The sequence below is a fragment of the Dasypus novemcinctus genome, chromosome 4 (assembly GCF_030445035.2).
Source record: "Dasypus novemcinctus isolate mDasNov1 chromosome 4, mDasNov1.1.hap2, whole genome shotgun sequence".
Classification (NCBI taxonomy): Eukaryota; Metazoa; Chordata; class Mammalia; order Cingulata; family Dasypodidae; genus Dasypus; species Dasypus novemcinctus.
In genome coordinates, this window is record NC_080676.1 from 88,855,865 (window position 1) to 88,877,368 (window position 21,504).

Genomic DNA, 21,504 nt, shown 5'->3' on the forward strand with positions numbered 1-21,504 from the left:
TCATTTATGTCTTTCATCAGGACTTCAAACTGAAAGGTAAATATTATCTGCCTTATTCAGATAAGGCAAATAAACCTCAGCGAGAAAAAGCAATTTCTTCATGATCTCTCACCACATAAATAACCTTCCTCCTCTTTTCTGGCTTTCTCCAACTTGTCAGCTCAGCTGTGCAATCAGACAGGTCACACTATCTCTTTGTTCAGCTGAATCACCCATAAAACATGTAGTTAATATTTTCTTTCCTATGTCATATGGTTGGAAAAATTTCAATGAGCTAATACGTGACAGTGCTTTTAAAGGTAAAGAGCAAATTACATTGGGGACAGGTAACATTATTTTCTTTAGACTTCATGCCCAGATAGTGCTTTTAAAGGTAAAAAGCAAATTACATTGGTGATAGGTGACAGATTATTTTCTTTAGATATCATGCCCAATGTTATACTCTGGACATTGGTAATTAGAAGGTCAGAATCAATCATCACATAATTATGGATCAAGAGCAAGACATTGGGAATTGGTCAGGATAGTCCTTCTCAAACTATCTGGGTGAAGACCAGTTTTTAAAATTTCCCAATTTTTTGGCTTAATATGCAATATATAAGACTTTTTAAAAAATGTTCAGCCTTAACAGAATTAAAATTATTGTGACAAACTGATTAAAAAAACTTCTAAATGTTTATTTTCTATTTCTATAAGAATCTTACCGTGGTCTGATGAGAAAGAGTTCGTAAACTGGCAGTGGTCTGTCAATGGATTTTGCATGGCACTGGGTTAGGAGATTTGGAATTGTTTAGAGTGGGTCTTTCCAAAACCCTATACAAAGCTGTCCTCGAACTCACAAAATAAGCCTTTCAAAATAGGGCATGGGAGAGGATAAAATGTTATTGATGCTCTGTACCAGGTTCTCTGGTCTAAAGGAACACAAAAGAGAAATGTCTGATAGCAGTCCTTCCACACTTCATGCAACAGAAATGTTCCAATCAAGGAAGCCACAAAACCAATTTGTATAACATAAATTTTATGTATTTCCATAAGAGAACTCCTCTAAAGATTTTATTGAAATTGAGATGAAGTTGGAAGATTTTTTTTCCCTCCTCTTTAGAGTGGGAAGATTTTATTAATGTTCTTTCTAATATTAATATTTTGTGCTTCTAAATTGGGAGCCAGCTCAGTGGCTGGGTATTAGAATGAGCCAACAGAATCTCTGGTGGGAGCTCTTGGCCATATCTTCCTGACCAGGGGATGTTCTTCCAAGCTATTCCCTTGCTATGACTCATGATTCCTCCTAACAACTCCCATATCTTGGTTCTCTTATTTTTCCTGATATTTAAAATGTCTAATAGAGTCACAAATGGAGTGTCATACTTTGTCAGTAGGTATGACTAATGTGTGCCAAAAATATTCAAAACTTAGACTTTAGGTCATATAAAATGGATGGGTTGGTAGTTAATGCTTCAAAATGCTCAAAGTCATTTAAACATAAAGATATATTTTTGGCTTCTGGTGAGCTGAAAGCTTGATGCAGTCTCTTAGGACCTGTCCTTTTAGAAGCAAAAGTTGGGTGTTAGAGGCCACATCCTGCCTTTCAGATAGAGATATCTGCTTTTATCAGGGAAGGGTTCCTTTCATGCCATACATAAATAGTTAGTAAGAATAATGAACAGTACCATTGATTTTTTATGTGTGTTGATTTGTTTGTTTCTTCCTACTGCAGCATATATTATAGTGTTTATATTGCAACAGAAAATTTCTGACTGTCCTTCCTCAATGTTATATGGAGACATTTCACAAGGGGGTAAAGTAAGGATAGGAATAGAAATTAGAATAGAATCATAGGCTAGGTTCTTACACCAATACACATCAATTAGGCTGAGGCCTCACCACTGCATACTGGTACACCTCTCTTGGTTGTTGGTAGCTGGCGTCTGTTCTGATTAGCTTATGGCTGTGCCGTTCCAATTGTTCAGTGTGTTGAAACCAACCATTGAGGAATAAAGTTACCCTCTGAGAGGTAAGATAGTAAAATACAACATATAAATGGATGCAATGAACTATCTTCAGAAACAACCCAAAAAAGTTCTCATAAATGTTAGCCTGAGAAAGTCTAAAAACACCCAAATTCAAGATTCAAACAGAAGGGAGCAGACCTGGGATGTGACTGAAATTAAAAAAGACCAAACCCAGACAACAGTATTTATAAATTGTGTCTACATGGGAATGGGATAGTCCTTATTCATGGAACTAGGAAAAATAGTCTTGCCATAGCCACATCTACCTGAAGTTCATGTGGGAAATAGGCATCAAGGACAATACAGGAAAATGTGCACTTGCCTCTGAGAACTTTAAGCCCAAATTCCAGTGAAGTCTCCCAGTGAGCTGGGCGTGTAGAGAACTTCCTGCACTACTTTCAAGGGAGGCCTCTTTTCCCATTTTCCTCTGAGTTCAGACCAAAGCCTCTGTCCTTTCTATTATTCCATGCTGATGGCAAGGTTCAAAAGCCTGCCAAAGAAAAGGGAGGTTGTCCTGCATCGTCTTAAGGCCTAAATTGCCCACTCCAAGCGCTCAGGACTGAGGGTCCCACAGGACCAGCAGCTGCCTGTCAGCTATTTTACTGGGTGTACAGAGTGAGTGAAAAATTCCCAAGAAAGAGAATGCTGGGGAAAAAGAGACCACAACCCTAGTACAATAAAAGCTTTTCTCAAAATGTCAGACCTACAACTCCTTTTTGGAGTTGGAGTTTTGCTTTTTGGGTATGTGATTTGGGGGTTGTGGAAGTGGTGGTAGGAAGGGAGTGAAATTGGAGTCCTGGAGCTCCCCCTAGAGGCCAGTCGTATTTTACCCTCACAGAAGAAAGAGGCCAGTATCAGAAGGCTCAAGAAGCCTATGGGGCAATGGTAAGAACCAGGAAGGAATGAGGGTCCAACAGTGGGCTCCTGATACTAATGACTATGCTTGTGAGCCTATACGCCTGCAATAAGAACAAGGCCTATAGCAGCACTGTGCCTGGGAGTTTCCTCCTGACAGCCTTCATGTTACTCAAATGTGGCCAGTCTCAAAGCCAAACTCAGCATGTAGATGCAGTGCATTCCCCCCAGCGTGGGACATGACACCCGGGGATGAGCCTCCCTGGCACCGAGGGATCACTACCAAATACCAGCTGAAGATGCAACTAGAAAATGACCTTGAATTAAAGGTTCAATGCAGATCAGCAGAATATCCCTGTCTACATATAATAACATGACTTTAAAATGCTGTTTGACCTAATGTGAGGGGGAAATGGAATGGAGAAATGAGTTTTTATGGCTACAAGTCTCTAAAAAAGAGTCTGGAGGTTGTCAGAAGTATTGCCCTTATGCACACCTGAGCAGAGTCTCTGAGACAGATAAAGTAGATACAACCCCATGTATTGGTTCTTTTGAGGGCTAAAGAGACCCACAGGTTCTATGGTCATGGCAGATGGGGTTCACTGCCATGTTAGATGGCCCTTCTTTGGAGCTGGTGTTTATGTGTGATGGAACTGGACTCAGATGGGATCTCTTTTCACAAGACTTTCATGATACTTTACTGGAATTGTAGTTGGTGTTGGGGTTTAAGATATATTTAGGGGATTTGAATCTCTGGACTGACAATATGATAGCCAGGCCCTGAGCCTCAACAGACTTCAGCTCCTACATTCTGATTTATTGGACTTACCCCACTCAGCTAACATGGAGTTGAAGAAGGTCAACCACCACACCATGGAGCCTAGAGTGGCTACAACTGAAAGCAGGAGGATTGCATCCAGTATCCATGTGGAATCGAAGCCCCCACTTGACATAGATGTGCAATGGACACAACCAATCCAATGTCCACAGATAAAATGTGGCATTGGTGTGGGAAGGGTGGCCATGGTGGCTACTGGGTGCGGGGAATGGGAGGAAGAGATGAGATGGGGAGGCGTTTTCGGGACTTGGAGTTGTCCTGGGTGGTGCTTCACGGACAACTGCGGGACATTGTAGATCCCCCCAGGGCCCACTGGATGGAACGTGGGAGAGTGTGGGCTATGATGTGGACCATTGACTATGGGGTGCAGTGATGCTCAGAGATGTACTTACCAGGTGCAATGGATGTGTCATGATGATGGGAGAGAGTGTTGCTGTGGGGGGAGTGGGGGGTGGGGGTGGTGGGGTTGAATGGGACCTCATGTTTTTTCATGTAATATTTTTTTAAAAAATGAATTAAATAAAAAAAATTAAAAAAAAAAGAAGCCTATAACAAAATAGTAAGAATCAGAAGTATTCTGCCAGCACTACCCAGGAAAGATAGAGACAATGAATGCAGTGAACAGAGCAAGTTCACAATCCTTTAAGAGTAGTTCCTAAATCCAAAAAACAAACAAAACCCTGAATACTGAAGGCATTTTGTAACTTATTTGTTAATAAACTTGACCTAGACTTTGTGAAGCAATTCATAGCCATTATTTATCTCAATGCAAATATTCTTATGTTGCATTGCAGGTGTATAACACAAACTGTTCCACCTTTCTAAAATCTTGAAAATTCTGAAATATGAAATACCTCTGGCTCCACTCAGTTAAGGGATGGTGTGACTATATTTCATAATGATTACTACTGTGTAGGTTGTAATCCCTGCTCAGCCACTTAACTTGCCATATGACTTTGCATAAGTGACTCAACCACTCTAAGGTTCAGTTTTTTCTTTAGTAGAATGGGGCTATTACTGTTTTAAATATTAAATGAGATAACCTATAAAATTTGGCACACAGCCTGGAAATAGAAAAAATCATTAATTTTAGTGATTATTACCATTGTTTTGCTATTATTACTTGATCTGAAAGAACACATATCTCGCTTTACTGTGATTCACATTCACCAAGTAGTCATCTACCAGTCACCAGGTCCTCTTTTGCCAGGATAACGGGTTTTCTTGTCACTAATAGTCCACTGTAAATAATTTTGCATAGTAAATCCTACCTTAATCTCTTGAATATCTAAAAAAAAAAAAAAATCAAAGAAAGCCCCACTTCTAAGATACACCTATACACCCAAAAAGCTCATGGTTGTAAGCAGGTTTTAGTTAAGATAGTCAAAAGCATTTTGAAGTTGAGTAAATTGAGGCAAAGGAACTGAAAGGGTCTACCAGATAACATCCAGTATTCTTTGAAAGAAGCACACACTGTAATACAGAGAACGATGCCTTCCTTCCAAGATGTTCAGTTCTAATCCCTGGAACCTATGTATGTTATATTATATTGAAAAAGGGAATTTAAGTTGGAGATACAATTGCTCATCAGCTGCTACAGAATTGTGTGGGAGAAAATGTAAACTACAATATAAACTATAATCTATGCTGAGTGGCATGCGCTCTAAAATGTGTTCATCAATTCCAATGAATGTACCACACTAATGAAAAAAGTTGTTAATGTAGGTAAAAGTGGGAGGTGTGGGGAGCGGGGTATATGGGAATACCTTATATTTTTTAATGTAACATATTATGTAATCCAAGTATCTTTTAAAAATAAATTTTAAAATATTAAAAATGATAAAGAGATTATTATAGATGCTTCCTTCAATGCTCACAATTTATTGTACATAATAATGCATGATAATAGACAACTTATAAATATTTAGAGGCATTTAAAATGTGTGCCAAATAAGAAAATGAAATAGACAAGCACAACAAAAATAACTAATTCAAAATATTCGGGTAACACAATGAAAGAGAAATTCTTCCTTCTCATGTAACATAATATATTCAAACATTCTGGGAATTAGTACACGGACATCTTTGGGGAAGACCATTAATCTGCCCACCACAGTGTGGATGGATAATCTTTTGTTAATATTTCAGAAAGATAATCAGTTCAGAGTAATTAGTCACACAAAAGGCTTTTTGAAGAGATTAGTCATATGATTCATAGACTCCCTCCATCATCTCAGAAGAAACAAAAAATAGAGATGGGGTTATCTAGGAAAAATCTGTGAAGGATCCTCTTGACTAATGGAGTGAATCCCCATGACATACACAGGAGACCCACAAGATTCTTGAGAATTTTATATCAGCAGAAACACTTCCAATTTGGGCCAAAAGGGACAGAGAGAATACAAAACAGAAAAAAAAAAGGCTGACAGAATTTTTTTTTCCTGTTTTGCCAGGAAACAGGCTGACAAATCTACTCAACTGCAAATATTTACTACCTTTTATGAAAAGGGAAGAATGACTCAGAGAGTGAAACCGTGTGCCTAGACTCATCTGACAAGTCTCTGAGAGTCTTCAGACCTTTAAACCACAGAGGATTATTCCCAGAACTTGAAACGTAATGGAGTTTTCCCATTTGAATTTTGACATTGCTTTTGGACAGTTGCTCCTTTTTCCCTTCCATTTTCTCCCCTTTTTGATCCATAATATCCATAATTGCTATCCTATACCTGTTCCAGCATTGCATTTTGGGAACAGTTACCATGTTTTCTAGTTTCATAGGTTCACTGATAAAGAAGAATTTTGTTCCAGGATGGATTATACTCAGACTCTCACCCATACTTAATTTAGATGTTTCAGCTGATGAAATTTTGGATTTGATGAGATTTAGACGAGATTTTTGTCTTTGAGTTGCTACTGTAGTGGGATGAGACTTTTGACTTGTAATGACTTGTAATGGGGTGAACGCATTTTGCATGTGAAAGGGACATGTACATGTGGGGGTAGTGAGAATAAGGTCCTGAAGATGTCCTCTTCCTAATCACTAGGAATTAAGTTCTAGATGGAATTAAGATGGCTTTTAAGATAGAGGAAGGGCCACAAGGCAAGTAATGCAAGAAGTATCTAGAAGTTAGACAAGACAAGGAAACAGATTCCCTGTAGAACTGCCAGAAAAACACAGACCTGCTGACATTGACTTTAGCCCAAAGAGATTAATTTTAGACTTCTGACCTCCAGAACAGCAAGACAATGAATTTGTGCTGTTTTAAGCTTGTGGTAGTTTATTATAGTAGCAATAAAATTCTAATACAGGGCTACTTCCCACATGGGAAGTCCTGGGTTCAGTTCCTGATGCCTTCTAAGAAACTTCCAAAACAAATAACAAGCAAAACAAATGAAAAATCAACTCAGGGGAGATGATGTGGCTCAGTGGTTGAGCCCTGGTTTCCCACACACAAGGTCACAAGTCCAATCCCTGGCCCCCAGTACCTCAAAAAAACAAAACAAAACTAATATAGAGACTTCCAGGAAGATGGAGGATTGGAGAGGCAGAAGGCACACTTCTCTCCCAGAAAAAATAGCTAGTGGGCAGGGAGAAATAGTTTGGAAAACTGTTCCAGGGCTTTGGACACCAGAGAAAGGCTAAGCATCACCCAGAAGAGAGAGGGGCAAATGAAATAAGTCTCAGTTGTCTGGAAAAATCCCATGAATAAAGCTGCAGCAGCACCTGCTGCTGGTGCCCTTCCCCCACCTTCAGAGCAAACAGCACTAGATCCTCTGGGCCATGACAAGTGGCTATGGATGAGGGGGATGCAGGGTCTTTTTCTCAAAGAAAGGGGAAAGGGAGAGACACAGCCTATGGCAAATCCAGATTTTGGCCAGTGAACTTGGTCTTCTGCACTGGGGGTATCCCATACTTCCAGGTCAGCTGGGGCCATGACATTGCCCTGAAAGCCAGCAGGGAGCCAAAGATAATTTGTCTTCTTAAATACCCTCCCTACTGCCCTGGACTGGTTGCTGAAGATTCAGAGGGAGGGAAAGTGTGATCCACCAAAGGAGAAAAACAACTTCTGAGAAAATTTGTTTGTAAAGCTTGGCCCACCCTGAGGGCATTCCTTCTGCACTGCCCACCTGGGGTGGGGCTATTACAGTGAATGCATTCCCCAAGAGTATATGGAGCCTGAGCTGAGAGGTCTACTGAAGAGTGCCATCTGCTTGCAGACGACTAACGTGCATGCTAAGAAAGGAAAAGATAGTAAGAAATAAATTAAAAAGTCAATCTGGGGCTTTTACTGCCCTCTTTCCAGGAAACTGGCCTGGGCCCCATTACTGGTTCCTTAGTCCTTGTTTGAGTAAACAGGGACAGTCTTAAATATTTAGAACAAGTTGAACCAAGAATCAACGAACAGTGGTAACACACAGCTACTTAACAGTAAATCCATAGGAAAAGAGAGAAATTGAACATCAGAGTAAATTCATCATCACAATCAGATGCCTAGACACCAGCAAAAATTACAAGCCATACTAAGAAAAAGGAAGATATGACTCTGGAAAAGGAATAAATCAAAGCTCCAGATAAGACATAGGACTTGAAATAGCTAATCAATTATGTCCATACAAATCTCCTAAATCAAATCATGGAGAGGAAGGACAACATGGCTGAAGAAATATAAGACATTAAGAAGACACTGGGTGAACAAAAAGAAAAATTTGAAACCACAAATAGAAAAATATTAGAGCTTATGGGAATGAAAGACACAATAACTGAGATAAAAAATACAATAGAGCGAAGCAGATATGGCTCAATGGATAGAGCTTCCACCTACCATATAGGAGGTCCAGGGTTTGATACCTAGGGCCTTCTGGCCCATGTGGTGAGATGGCCACATAGAATGCTGCCACACGCAAGGAGTGTCACCCCACACAGGGGTGCCCCGTGTGCAAGGAATGCAGCCCCATGCAGTGCAAGAGAGCAGAATGCCCAGGAGTGGTGCTGCCACATTGAGAGCTGACTCAGCAAGATGACGCAACCAAAAAGAGACACAGAGAAGAGACAATATGAGATGCAGCAAACTAGGGAGCTGAGGTGAAGCAAGAGAATGATTACCTCTCTCCTGCTCCAGAAGGTCCCAGGATGGGCTCCTGGAGCCACTAATGAGAATACAACAGACATAGAAGAACGCACAATGAATGGACAAAGAGGGCAGACAATGGAGTGGGGGGTAAGGAAAATATGAAAAAAAAATAGAGACGTACAACAGCAGATTTGAAATTATGAAAGAAAGAATCAGTGATGTAGAAGACAGAAGAGCTAAAAAAAAATTGAGAAAAGAATGGAAAAAATTGTGCAGGGGCTTAGGGAGTTGAGTGATAGAATGAAATGCATCAACATACCTCTTATGGGAATTCCAGAAGGAGAAGAGAAGGGAAAGGGGGCAGAAAGAGTATTTGAGGAAATAATAGCTGAAAATTTCCCAAGTCTAATGAAAGATATGAATATATGTGTCCAGGAAGCACAGTATAATCCAATTAGAACAAATCCAAATAAACCTACCCCAAAATGCATACAATATTCAGAATGCAAAATGGCAAAGATAAGGAGAAAATTCTGAAAGCAGCAAGTAAGAAGCAGAACATCACATACAAGGGATGTCCATTAAGACTTAGTGTAGATTTCTCTTTAGAAACAATGGAGGTGAGAAGGTGGTAATATGATATAATTAGGTACTGAAAGAAAAACTGCCAACCAGGAATATTTTATTTAGCAAAACTGTCCTTCATATATGATGGTGAATTTAAAATATTCACAGATAAACAGAAACTAAGAGAGTTGGTAAACAAGAATCCAGCTCTTCAGGAAACACTAAAGGGACTTCTGCAGCCAGAAAAAAAGATAAGGGGACTTTTCAGGAGGGGGGAGGCAAGATGGCGGCGGAGTGAACTTCCCGGTTACTAGCTCCTGGGGGGAATCGGCTGGGAGGTGTAGGAGACTCTTTGGGACCGGCTGTTTCGGGATTTTTCCTGGTCCGGAGGTGTCTGGACATCGATTTGGAGGGAAGGTAACAGAGAGGATCCATCTGTGAAATATACACGGAGATCCCAGCTACGTGTGGAGGATTCCCTCCTTGGGTAGGTGGAGCCAAGGCAGCTAGCACCGCGCGGAGCCCCGGCGGGCGGCGGCCAGGGTAGCCGAGTCCGGCCGAGCCCGGCTGAGCCGCGGCGGGCGGAGGGGCAGAGCCCGGCTGAGCTCGGCCGAGCCCAGCCACGCCACGCCGGGTGGCGAGCGGGAGAGCCGAGCCGCGCTGCGCCGCGCCGGGCGGCGGGCGGGAAAGCCGGGCCCGGCCGAGCCCAGCCGAGCCCAGCCGAGCCTGGCGGCGGGGTTTCTGTTCTTTGGGTTTTTTTTTTTTTATTTTTTTTAATTTTTTTTTATTTTTTATTTTTTAATTTTTTTTTGTTGTTGTTGTTCTTTTTTTTTTTTTCAATCCTCTCTTTCTTGTCCCCAATATTCTTCTTATACTATTTTACCTTAACAATACAATAGGTCCTACAGGAAATACCTCACATTTGCTGGGTTTCCTCACCCTCCACTGCCTCATTTCTCTGTGAATAGATTTAGCCTATCTACACTATCCCCTTTCCCCTACAACTTGATATCCTCCACCATCTGCTATCTCTCCTATATTCCATCTCCCTTTCTTTGATCCACAAAGTGTCTAACTCTTAATTTCTAATACCTTTGTTTAGTTTTCCATCTGGTATTCATCCCTGAAACTATTACCTTTCTTTTCTCTTTCCCTCTCTCACGAAAACAATAGCCTCTTAGTACATACCACATTCCTCCCATATTCAGTCGTCTACCTCATTATAGGTACTTTCCTACTACTATAACTCTACACAATTTACATGATCTAACCTCCATCCTCCCAGAACTCATATTGTTGCTTTGTAAACATATATCACCAATACTACTTCACACTTTCTCCTTCCTTACACAATTGACTTTCCCCAGCACTAATACTTTCCTTTAAAGTGAGCTTAACTAGCAATAAGAAATTGGAATAAGAAGAACAAAGTGACAAAGAGAAGATATAACACTTACGCAAAAACAACAGCTAATTAATCTCCAAGACTAGACAAAGAAGCTAAGGAACTGATTAAACCTGTCAAGATAATATGACGACCAGACAGCAACAAAAATCTACAAACCAAACCAGTAATCAGGAAAACATGGCTGAATCCAATCAACAAACTGAAAATCAGGAAGGGGGGCAGGACTTCGCACAAGCAATGAAAGATCTCAGAACATTTATCACCGACAAATTTGATGAAGTAATGAAAGAGGTTAACAGCGTGAAGACAACACTTGGAGGGGAAATTGCAGACATGCGCAAAAAAATAACAGATATGATGGAAATGAACACCACAATTCAAGAAATCAAAAATACACTTGCAGCAAATATCAGCAGACTAGAAGAGGCAGAGCAGAGAATTAGTGATGTGGAAGACAGTGCATTGGAAATCAAACAGATAGTAGAAGTGGTCAATAAAAAGGTAGAAAAAATCCAGATAGGACTTAGGGACCTGAATGATAACGCAAAATGCTCAAACATATGTATTATAGGCATTCCAGAAGAAGAAGAGAAGGGAAAGGGGTCAGAAGGAGTGTTGCAGGAAATAATGAATGAAAACTTCCCAAATCTACTGAAAGAGACAGATGTACATATCCAAGAAGCACAGCGCACTCCACTGGTCATAAACCCCAACAGGCCCACCCCAAGACATATACTTGTCAAATTATCCAATGCTCAAGACAAAGAAAAAATTCTAAAAGCAGCAAGAGAAAAGAAAACCATCACATACAAGGGAAACTCCATAAGATTAAGTGCTGATTTCTCATCTGAAACGATGGAGGCAAGAAGGCAGTGGTATGATATAGTCAAGGTACTAAAGGAAAAAAATTTCCAACCAAGAATACTCTATCCAGCTAAACTAGCATTCAAAAATGATGGAGAGTTCAAAATATTCACAGATAAACAGAAACTGAAAGAGTATATCAACAAGAAACCTCCCCTTCAAGAAATTCTTAAGGGAATTCTGCAGGAAGAAAGGAAAAAACAGGACAGTCAGAGATGGAGGAGAGTGTAAAAGCAACAAGAAAGACAAAAATAGAAGGGGAAAATAAAATAATACAAACAAAATATAACAAACACAAATCCAACCAAAATATGGCTACCATAAATAACTCTCTAAACGTAATAACACTGAATGTCAACGGATTAAACTCACCTATCAAAAGATTCAGACTGGGACACTGGATAAGGAAATACGACCCATCTATATGCTGCCTACAAGAGACACATCTTAGACCCAGAGACTCATGGAGGTTGAAAGTGAATGGCTGGAAAACAATCATACAAGCAAACAACAACCAAAAAAAGGCAGGAGTAGCTATATTAATATCAGACAAAATAGACTTTAAATGCGAAACAATTGTGAGAGACAAAGAAGGATACTATATTTTAGTGAAAGGGACAATTTGTCAAGAAGATCGAACAATCATAAATATTTATGCTCCTAACAAGGGCGCCTCTAAATATGTGAGGCAAACCCTGGAAAAACTAAGTGAAAGAATAGATGCATCTACAATTATAGTGGGGGATTTTAATACACCACTATCAACTCTGGACAGAACATCTCAAAAGAGAATCACTAAAGAAACAAAACATTTGAACAGTATATTAGAAGAGCTGGATCTAATAGACATATATAGATCATTACACCCAAACACAGCAGGATATACATTTTTCTCAAGCGCACATGGAACATTCTCCAAGATTGACCATATGCTAGGCCACAAAGAAAGGCTTAATGAATTCAGAAAGATCGAAATCATACAAAACAATATCTCTGACCACAGTGGAGTCAAGCTGGAAATTTGCAAGGGACAGAGACCCAGACTTCACACGACAATTTGGAAATTAAACAGCACACTCTTAGAAAAACAGTGGGTCAAAGAGGAAATCTCAAAAGAAATCAATGACTACCTTGAAACAAATGATAATGATAACACAACATACCAAAATTTATGGGATGCAGCAAAAGCGGTACTGAGAGGGAAATTTATAGCCATAAATTCTTTATTCAAAAAAGAAGAAAGAGCAGAAATTGAAGAATTAACTGCACATTTGAAGGAATTAGAAAAACAACAACAAAGTAACCCAACAGGAAGAAGAAGGAAGGAAATAACAAAGATAAGAGCAGAACTAAATGAAATAGAAAATAAGAAAGCACTTGAAAAAATAAACAAGACCAAGAGCTGGTTTTTTGAGAAGATCAACAAAATTGACAAACCTTTAGTGAGACTAACAAAGAAAAAAAGAGAAAAGATGCAAATACACAAAATAAGAAATGAGAAAGGTGATATCACCACTGACCCCACAGAAATAAAGACTATCATAAGAGGATACTTTGAAAAACTATATTCCAACAAAAATGACAATTTAGAGGAAATGGACAAATTCCTAGAAATACATAAGCAGCCCATACTGACGAAAGAAGAAATTGATGATCTTAACAAACCAATCACAAGCAAAGAGATAGAATCAGTCATTAAAAATCTCCCAACTAAGAAGAGCCCAGGGCCAGACGGCTTCACAGGTGAATTCTACAAAACATTCTGGAAAGAACTAACACCAATCCTGTTGAAACTATTCCAAAAAATCGAAACAGAAGGAACACTGCCTAATTCCTTCTATGATGCCAACATTACCCTAGTACCAAAGCCAAACAAAGACACCACAAGAAAGGAAAATTACAGACCAATTTCTCTAATGAACCTAGACGCAAAAATACTTAACAAAATACTTGCTAATTGTATTCAACAACACATTAAACGAATTATACACCATGACCAGGTGGGATTTATTCCAGGTATGCAAGGATGGTTCAACATAAGAAAATCAATCAATGTAATACACCATATAAACAGATTGAGAGAAAAAAAACACATGATTATATCTATAGATGCAGAAAAGGCATTTGACAAAATACAGCACCCCTTCCTGATAAAAACACTCCAAAAGATTGGAATACAAGGAAACTTTTTGAACATGATAAAGAGTATATATGAAAAACCTAAAGCCAACATTGTTTACAATGGCGAAATCCTGAAATCCTTCCCTCTAAAATCAGGAACAAGACAAGGATGCCCATTGTCTCCGCTCCTATTTAACATTGTCTTGGAAGTACTGGCTCGAGCACTGAGACAAGAACCAGATATAAAAGGCATTCAAATTGGAAGGGAAGAAGTCAAAATTTCATTATTTGCAGATGACATGATCCTATATATAGAAAACCCTGAGAGATCTACAACAAAGCTCCTAGAACTCATAAATGAGTTTAGCAAAGTCGCAGGTTATAAGATCAATGCGCAAAAATCAGTAGCATTTCTATACACCAATAATGAGCAAGATCAGGAGGAAATCAAGAAACAAATACCATTCACAATAGTAAATAAAAAAATCAAATACTTAGGAATAAATTTAACTAAAGAGGTAAAAAACTTATACATCGAGAACTATACAAGATTGTTCAAGGAAATCAAAGAAGACCTAAATAAATGGAAGAATATTCCCTGTTCATGGATAGGAAGACTGAATATTATTAAGATGTCTATCCTACCAAAACTGATCTACACATTAATGCAATCCCAATAAAAATCAACACAGCCTTCTTTAAGGAACTAGAAAAACTAACTATGAAATTTATTTGGAATAAAAAGAGGCCCCGAATAGCCAAAGACATATTGAAAAAGAAAAACGAAATAGGAGGAATCACACTTCCTGACTTCAAAACATACTACAAAGCTACAGTAGTGAAAACAGCATGGTACTGGCATAAGGAGAGACACACAGACCAATGGAATCGAATTGAAAGTTCAGATATAGAACCTCATGTATATAGCCATATAATATTCGATAAAGCCACCAAACCCTCACAACTGGGAGAGAATGGCCTATTCAACAAATGGTGCCTGGAGAACTGGATAGCTATATGTAGAAGAATGAAAGAGGATTACCATCTCACACCTTATACAAAGATCAACTCAAGATGGATCAAAGACCTAAATATAAGAGCCAAGACCATAAAGACCTTAGAAAGCAGTGTAGGGAAACATCTACAGGACCTTGTAATAGGAAATGGCTTCATGAATATCACACCAAAAGCACGAGCAGCAAAAGAACAAATAGATAAATGGGACTACCTCAAAATTAAAGCCTTCTGCACCTCAAAGGAGTTTGTCAAGAAGTAAAAAGGGAACCCACACAATGGGAGAAAATATTTGGCAACCATATATCTGATAAGAGACTTATAACTTGCATATATAAAGAACTCATAGATCTCGAAAACAAAAAGATAAACAACCCATTTAAAAAATGGGAAAAAGATTTAAACAGACACTTCTCCAAAGAAGAAATACAAATGGCTAGAAAGCACATGAAAAAATGCTCCAAATCCCTAGCTATCAGGGAAATGCAAATCAAAACTACAATGAGATACCATCTTACTCCCATAAGATTGGCAGCCATGAAAAAAACAGTAGAATACAAATGCTGGAGAGGATGTGAAGAAAGGGGAACACTCATCCATTGCTGGTGGGAATGCAGAAGGATCCAACCATTCTGGAGGACAGTTTGGCAGTTTCTCAAAAAATTATCCATAGATTTGCCATATGACCCAGCAATACCACTGCTGGGTATATACCCATCAGATCTGAAAACAAGGACACAAACCGATATATGTACACTAATGTTCATAGCAGCATTGTTCACCATCGCCAAAAGTTGGAATCAATCCAAAAGTCCATCAACAGATGAGTGGATCAATAAAATGTGGTATATACACACAATGGAATACTACTCAGCTGTAAGAACCAATACACTACAATCGCACATGATAACATGGATGAACCTTGAGAATCTTATGTTGAGTGAAGCAACCCAGGCATTGATGGACAAATACTATATGACCTCAATGATATGAAATAAGTTAACTGCCTCAGAGAGCTAGAGTCTGGAAAAGTGGCTTACTGGAAATCGGGGGGTGGAGGAAGGCTGTGAGTTAATGTCTGTAGGGGTGGAATCTGTGATGAGCTGGGGGTAAGTATGAGCACAAAGAAGGGACAAAATGGGGGCAAGGGGTTACCTTCGGGTGGGGTTTTCTGGGTTTGAGGGGGGCTGGGGATGGGAAGAGGGGTAATATGGTCCAAGAAATAGGTGGGAGGGAGGGGCAACATACAAACATGGGAGAGTGCCAGAAGTTCATTGAGAACTAAATGTTGAGTAAAACGTATCAAAGTATAAGTAGGAGGGTTACCTGGTTAGGACGCTCAGGGGGTATGGTCTGATGCGGGACGGACTCCGGAGGGAATAGCTGAAGGCTCATTTTGCCAAGGTGGGTTCTACCATTGGGTGGGGTGGACCCATATCCTGGGGAAAACTAATGCCGCCGAATAGAGAGAACTGTATCTCTCGTGAGAAAGGATGGCTCCCAGGGCATTAGATTGGCAGGCGTTGTGGGCCCTAAGGGGAGGGGAAAATGGACGTGCAATGGATGGAACAAAGGTAAATAAGGGGGCAAAAGAGGAGTTATGTGAGAGTACACGAGGATGAATATAAAACAGCTAATATTACACCAAAAACATATAGGGGACGACAGACTAATAATGAAAACCATAAGACAAAACATAGGATAACTAAAAAATTTAGAAAACTGTACAACCTAAAGTATGGACCACATAGTAAGCACAAATGTTACCTTGTTTGAAAACTATAGTTTCGGAATCTGTACATCAGTTTCAGGAAATATGATATGAATAAGTTAAAAGATTATTGCTGTGGAAGGGAAAAGGTTTTATGGTGGATCTGGGGAAATACTGTATATTGTATATATGAATTTTGGTGATCTAAGACTCTTCTGAAGCTGGCATTATGTTGGGATTCACTTTACGGGAAGTTTTGGATCACAGAGTGGTTCAACAATGGCAGCGGAGGAATACTGATATGGGATGTTATTGACAGGATATATATGGTTGACAGGGAGTTATACAGGGCATATGCCCAGGGTATATGGTAATGTCTATATATACTCATAGTGGAAACAATTAAAAACAACAGCTGGGGGGGTACTGGGCTCCTGGCTGGGGGGTCACTGTTGTGGGCCCTGGGAGAGCAGCGGCAATCCTCCAGGTGCAACGGCAAGAACCAGGAAGGAAGGAGGGCCCAACAGTGGGCTCTTGATACTAATGGCTACACTTTTGAGCCTATGCACCTGCAATAAGAACAAGGCCTAGAGTAGCATTGTGCCTGGGGGTTTCCTCCTGACAGCCTTCATGTTACTCAAATGTGGCCACTCTCACAGCCAAACTCAGCGTGTAGATGTGATGCATTCCCCCCAACGTGGGACACGACACCCGGGGATGAGCCTCCCTGGCACCGAGGGATCACTACCACATACCAGCTGAAGAAGCAACTAGAAAATGACCCTGAATCAAAGATTCAATGCGGAACAGCAGAATATACCTGTCTACATATAATAACATGACTTCGGGAAGCGGTTTGACCTAATGTAAGGGGGAAATGGAAAGGAGAAATGAGATTATAAGGCTGTGAGTCTCTAAAAAAGAGTTTGGAGGTTGTCAGAAGGAATACCCCTATGTACAACTGAACAGAGTCTAAGAGACAGATAAGGTAGATACAACCCCAGGTATTGGTTCTTTTGAGGGATAAAGAGACCCACGGGTTCTATGGTCATGGCATAAGGGGTTCACTGCCATGACAGATGGCCCTTCTTTGGAGCTGGTGTTTCTGCGTGATGGAAATGGACTCAGAGGGGATCTCTTTTCACAAGACTTGCATGCTACTTTATTGGAATTGTAGTTGGTGCTGGGTTTAAGATATATGTAGGGGATTTGAATCTCTGGACTGATAATATGACACCCAGGCCCAGAGCCTCAACAGACTTCAGCTCCTACACTTTGACTTATTGGACTTACTCCACTCAGCTAACATGGAGTTGAAGAAGGTCAACCACCACAACATGGAGCCTAGAGTGTCTACAACTAGAAGCGGGAAGAGTGCATCCAGTACCCATGTGCAATCTAAGCCCTCACTTGACATAGGTGTGCAATGGACACAACCAATCCAATGTCCACAGAGAAAATGTGGAATGGGTGTGGGAACGGTAGCCATGGGGGCTGCTGGGTGTGGGGAACGGGAGGAAGAGATGAGATGTGGAGGCGTTTTCGGGACGTGGAGTTGTCCTGGATAGTGCTTCACGGACAATTACGGGACACTGTAGATCCCCCCAGGGCCCACTGGATGGAACGTGAGAGAGTCTGGGCTATGATGTGGACCATTGACTATGGGGTGCAGTGATGCTCAGAGATGAACTTACCAGGTGCAATGGATGTATCACGATAATGGGAGAGAGTGTAGCTGTGGGGGGAGTGGGGGGCGGGGGCGGTGGGGTTGAATGGGACCTCATATATATTTTTTAATGTAATTTAAAAAAATAATAATAAATAAATATTTAAAAAAAAAAAAAAAAGAGAGGCTTGGAGGAGAGTGTAGAAGTGAAGACTGTCAGAAACAGTAATCAAATGGGTAAAAAGACAGACAAAAATAAGATATGACATATAAAAGCCAAAGGATAAAATAATTACAGTAAGTAATACCTTTACAGTAATAACAGTTGAAAGTCCATGGCTTAAACTGCCTAATCAAAAAACATAGACTGACAGAATGGATAAGAAAACATGAGCCATCCATAAGCTGTTTTCGGAGACTCATCTTGGACCCAAGGATGCAAAAAGTCAGAAAGGGAAAGATTGGAAAAAGATATTTGATGCAAATAGTTATCAAAAGAGAGCAGAGTAGCTATCCTGGTGTTAGACAAACCAGACTTAAAATGCAAAAAAAATTGGCAAGTGATGCAGAAGGCAATTATACATTAATAAAAGGGCTAATCCACCAGGAGGGAGTAACAGTCATAGGTATCTATGTACCTAACCAGGGTGTCCCAAAATACAGGAGGCAGACTCTGGTAAAACTGAAATGGGAAAATAGACAGCTCTACAATAATAGTTGGAGATTCAACACACCACTCATATCAAAAGGTAGAACAACTAGAGAGAAGATCAACAAGGAAATAGAGAACTTGAACAAAGTGACAAACAAGCAGGACCTGACAGACATATACAGAACATTGCACTGCAAATCAGAAGATTATACATTCTTCTCAAGTGCTCATCGACCTTTCTCTAGAATAGACCGTATGTTAGCTCACAAAACAGCTCTCAGTAAATATAAGAAGATTGAAATTATACAAAGCACTTTCTTTGATTCTAATGGAATGAAACTGTAAATCAATAACAGGCAGAGAACTGGAAAATTCACAACTACATGAAAGTTAATAACACTTTTAAACAATCAGTGGGTCAAAGAAGAAATTACAAAAGAAATCATTAAGTGTCTCAATCTGAATGAAAACAATGACCTGATTAAAAAATGAGCAAAGAATCTGAATGGACATTTTTCTAAAGAAGAAATAAAAATGGAAAAAAAAACCATGAAAAAATTTTCAACATCACTGGCTATTAGGGAAATGAAAATAAAAGCTATAATGAATTATCAATTTCACACCTACAAGAATGACTACTACTAAAAAAAACAGAAGACCTCCATGTTGGAAAGGATGTGGAAAGATAAGAACACCTATTCACTGTTGGTAGGAATATAGAATGGTACAGCCACTGTGGAAGTCTGTTTGGCATTTCCTAAGGAAGTCAGATATAGATCTGCCATGTGACCCAGCCATACCACTACTAGGTGTATACCCAGAAGATCTGCAAGCAAGTACATGAACAGAAATCTACACACTGATGCTCAGAGCAGCATTATTCACTCTGATGCCAAAAGATGGAAACAATCCAGGTGTCCACCAACTGATGAATGGATAAATAAACTGTGGTATATATACATGATGGAATATTATGCAGCTGCAAGAAGAAATGAAGTTGTAATGCCTATGACAAGATGGATGAACTTGGAGGACATTATGTTGAGTGAAGCAAGCCAGGCAAGAAGGACAAATATTATGTGATTTTGCTATCATGACCTCATGGAGGTAATAGTTAGAATTTAAGTCACCAGAGTAGAATGTGGTTAAAGAATGGAAAGTTGAGGTTTAATCTGTGCAAAATTGGTAAAAAGTTGTTTGTAAATGTTTATAAGTGACTAGAAATGGTGAAAGCACATCATAGGATTTGTAATCAGTAATACTAACATACAGGTATGATAGAGGTTTGTGTGTTTTTTGGTTTTTTTTTGGAGTAATGAAAATGCTCTAATATTGGTTGAAGTGATGAATACAAAACTCCATGATATACCAAATGCCATTGATTGTACACTTTAGATGAATTGTATTGCTTATGAATAAAAAAAATAATAGGGTAGGTTGGGGTAAAATATACCAAATACAAGTTATGGACTATAGGTAGTAGTAGTGCTTTCACAATGCTCTTTCATAATTTGTAAAAAATGTTTTACAATGCAAAGTGTTGGTGGTGAGGTGACATTTGGGAGTCCTGTATGTTGATATGCATGTTTGTTTTGTAATTTTATAACCTTTACTATACACTTATTGTTTATGTATGTTCATGTATGAATTATATGTCTTAAATAAAAATTTTTAAATAAAAAATAATACAGATATCAAGTAAATCTCTTTGACCCATTTCAAAGTATTTCATAAATTTTCCTAATAAGGTGAAGTGCTGCCTTTGTAAAAAGTTAAATAAGCATGGGTGCTTCCTTAAATATTTATAATTTGTTATGCATAATAGTGTAAGATAATTTGGCCAAAGTATTTAAAATATATATCAAATAGGAGAATGAAATAGATAAGCACAGAAAAAAGAAATAATTAAAAATATTTTTGTAGGATTATGAAATATCTGGAAGTTTCTTCAGACTTTTAACAGAGATGAGATTATTTTGTTCTTGTGTAGAATCAGTATACTATAACAAGACTACAAATAATTATTGAGCAACATCCCTTAGGGGGCTCGAGCCAAATCCTGTATTTGAGGCCTTTTGCTTAGACAAGATACCCATATAAATCCTGTTCTGAATTGAATATTCTCTGTCTATAGCTAGTTGGAGACTCTTACTCTACTGCACATTAGCATATTCAGTAGCAAGTTAGTTTTCCACCAAATGGGATTTAACTAGATGTGAACCCCTCAAATCTTACCTTGCAAATAGGTGAAAAGTTGTCCCATTCACTGCTAGAGGAAGGTCTTTCTACAAGCTGGCTTTTTAGAGAGGAAGCACTTCCACACTGGGGAGTGTAGCGGGGTGGTATGTAAAGTAGTAATGGGATGCATGCACTCCTACCTATTCCCTTCTTCGCCCCTGGGAGGTTAAACCGGAAATGTAGTAGTTGCTGTGGATACAAGCCAACTCAAAGTTAATGGTCTAGGATCCTAATTACTAAGTTCAAAGTAAATGGTGTTCACTACTCTCACCTCCATTCCACCTCTGGGAGAAGGTATTGACAAACTTCAGGAAAATAGAGGGAGAGTTGGTGGAGTGTGTGTGTGTATGTGTGTGTTTTGTGGGATAGGAAGTACTAGAGTACTGGACAGGGCACTCTGCAAATTTTGGGAAGCTGAAGAGCGAAGAGCTGTAGATAAAGCAATACCATGCCTTGTATGAATTTTGCTGAGCACAGCTATAGAAATGC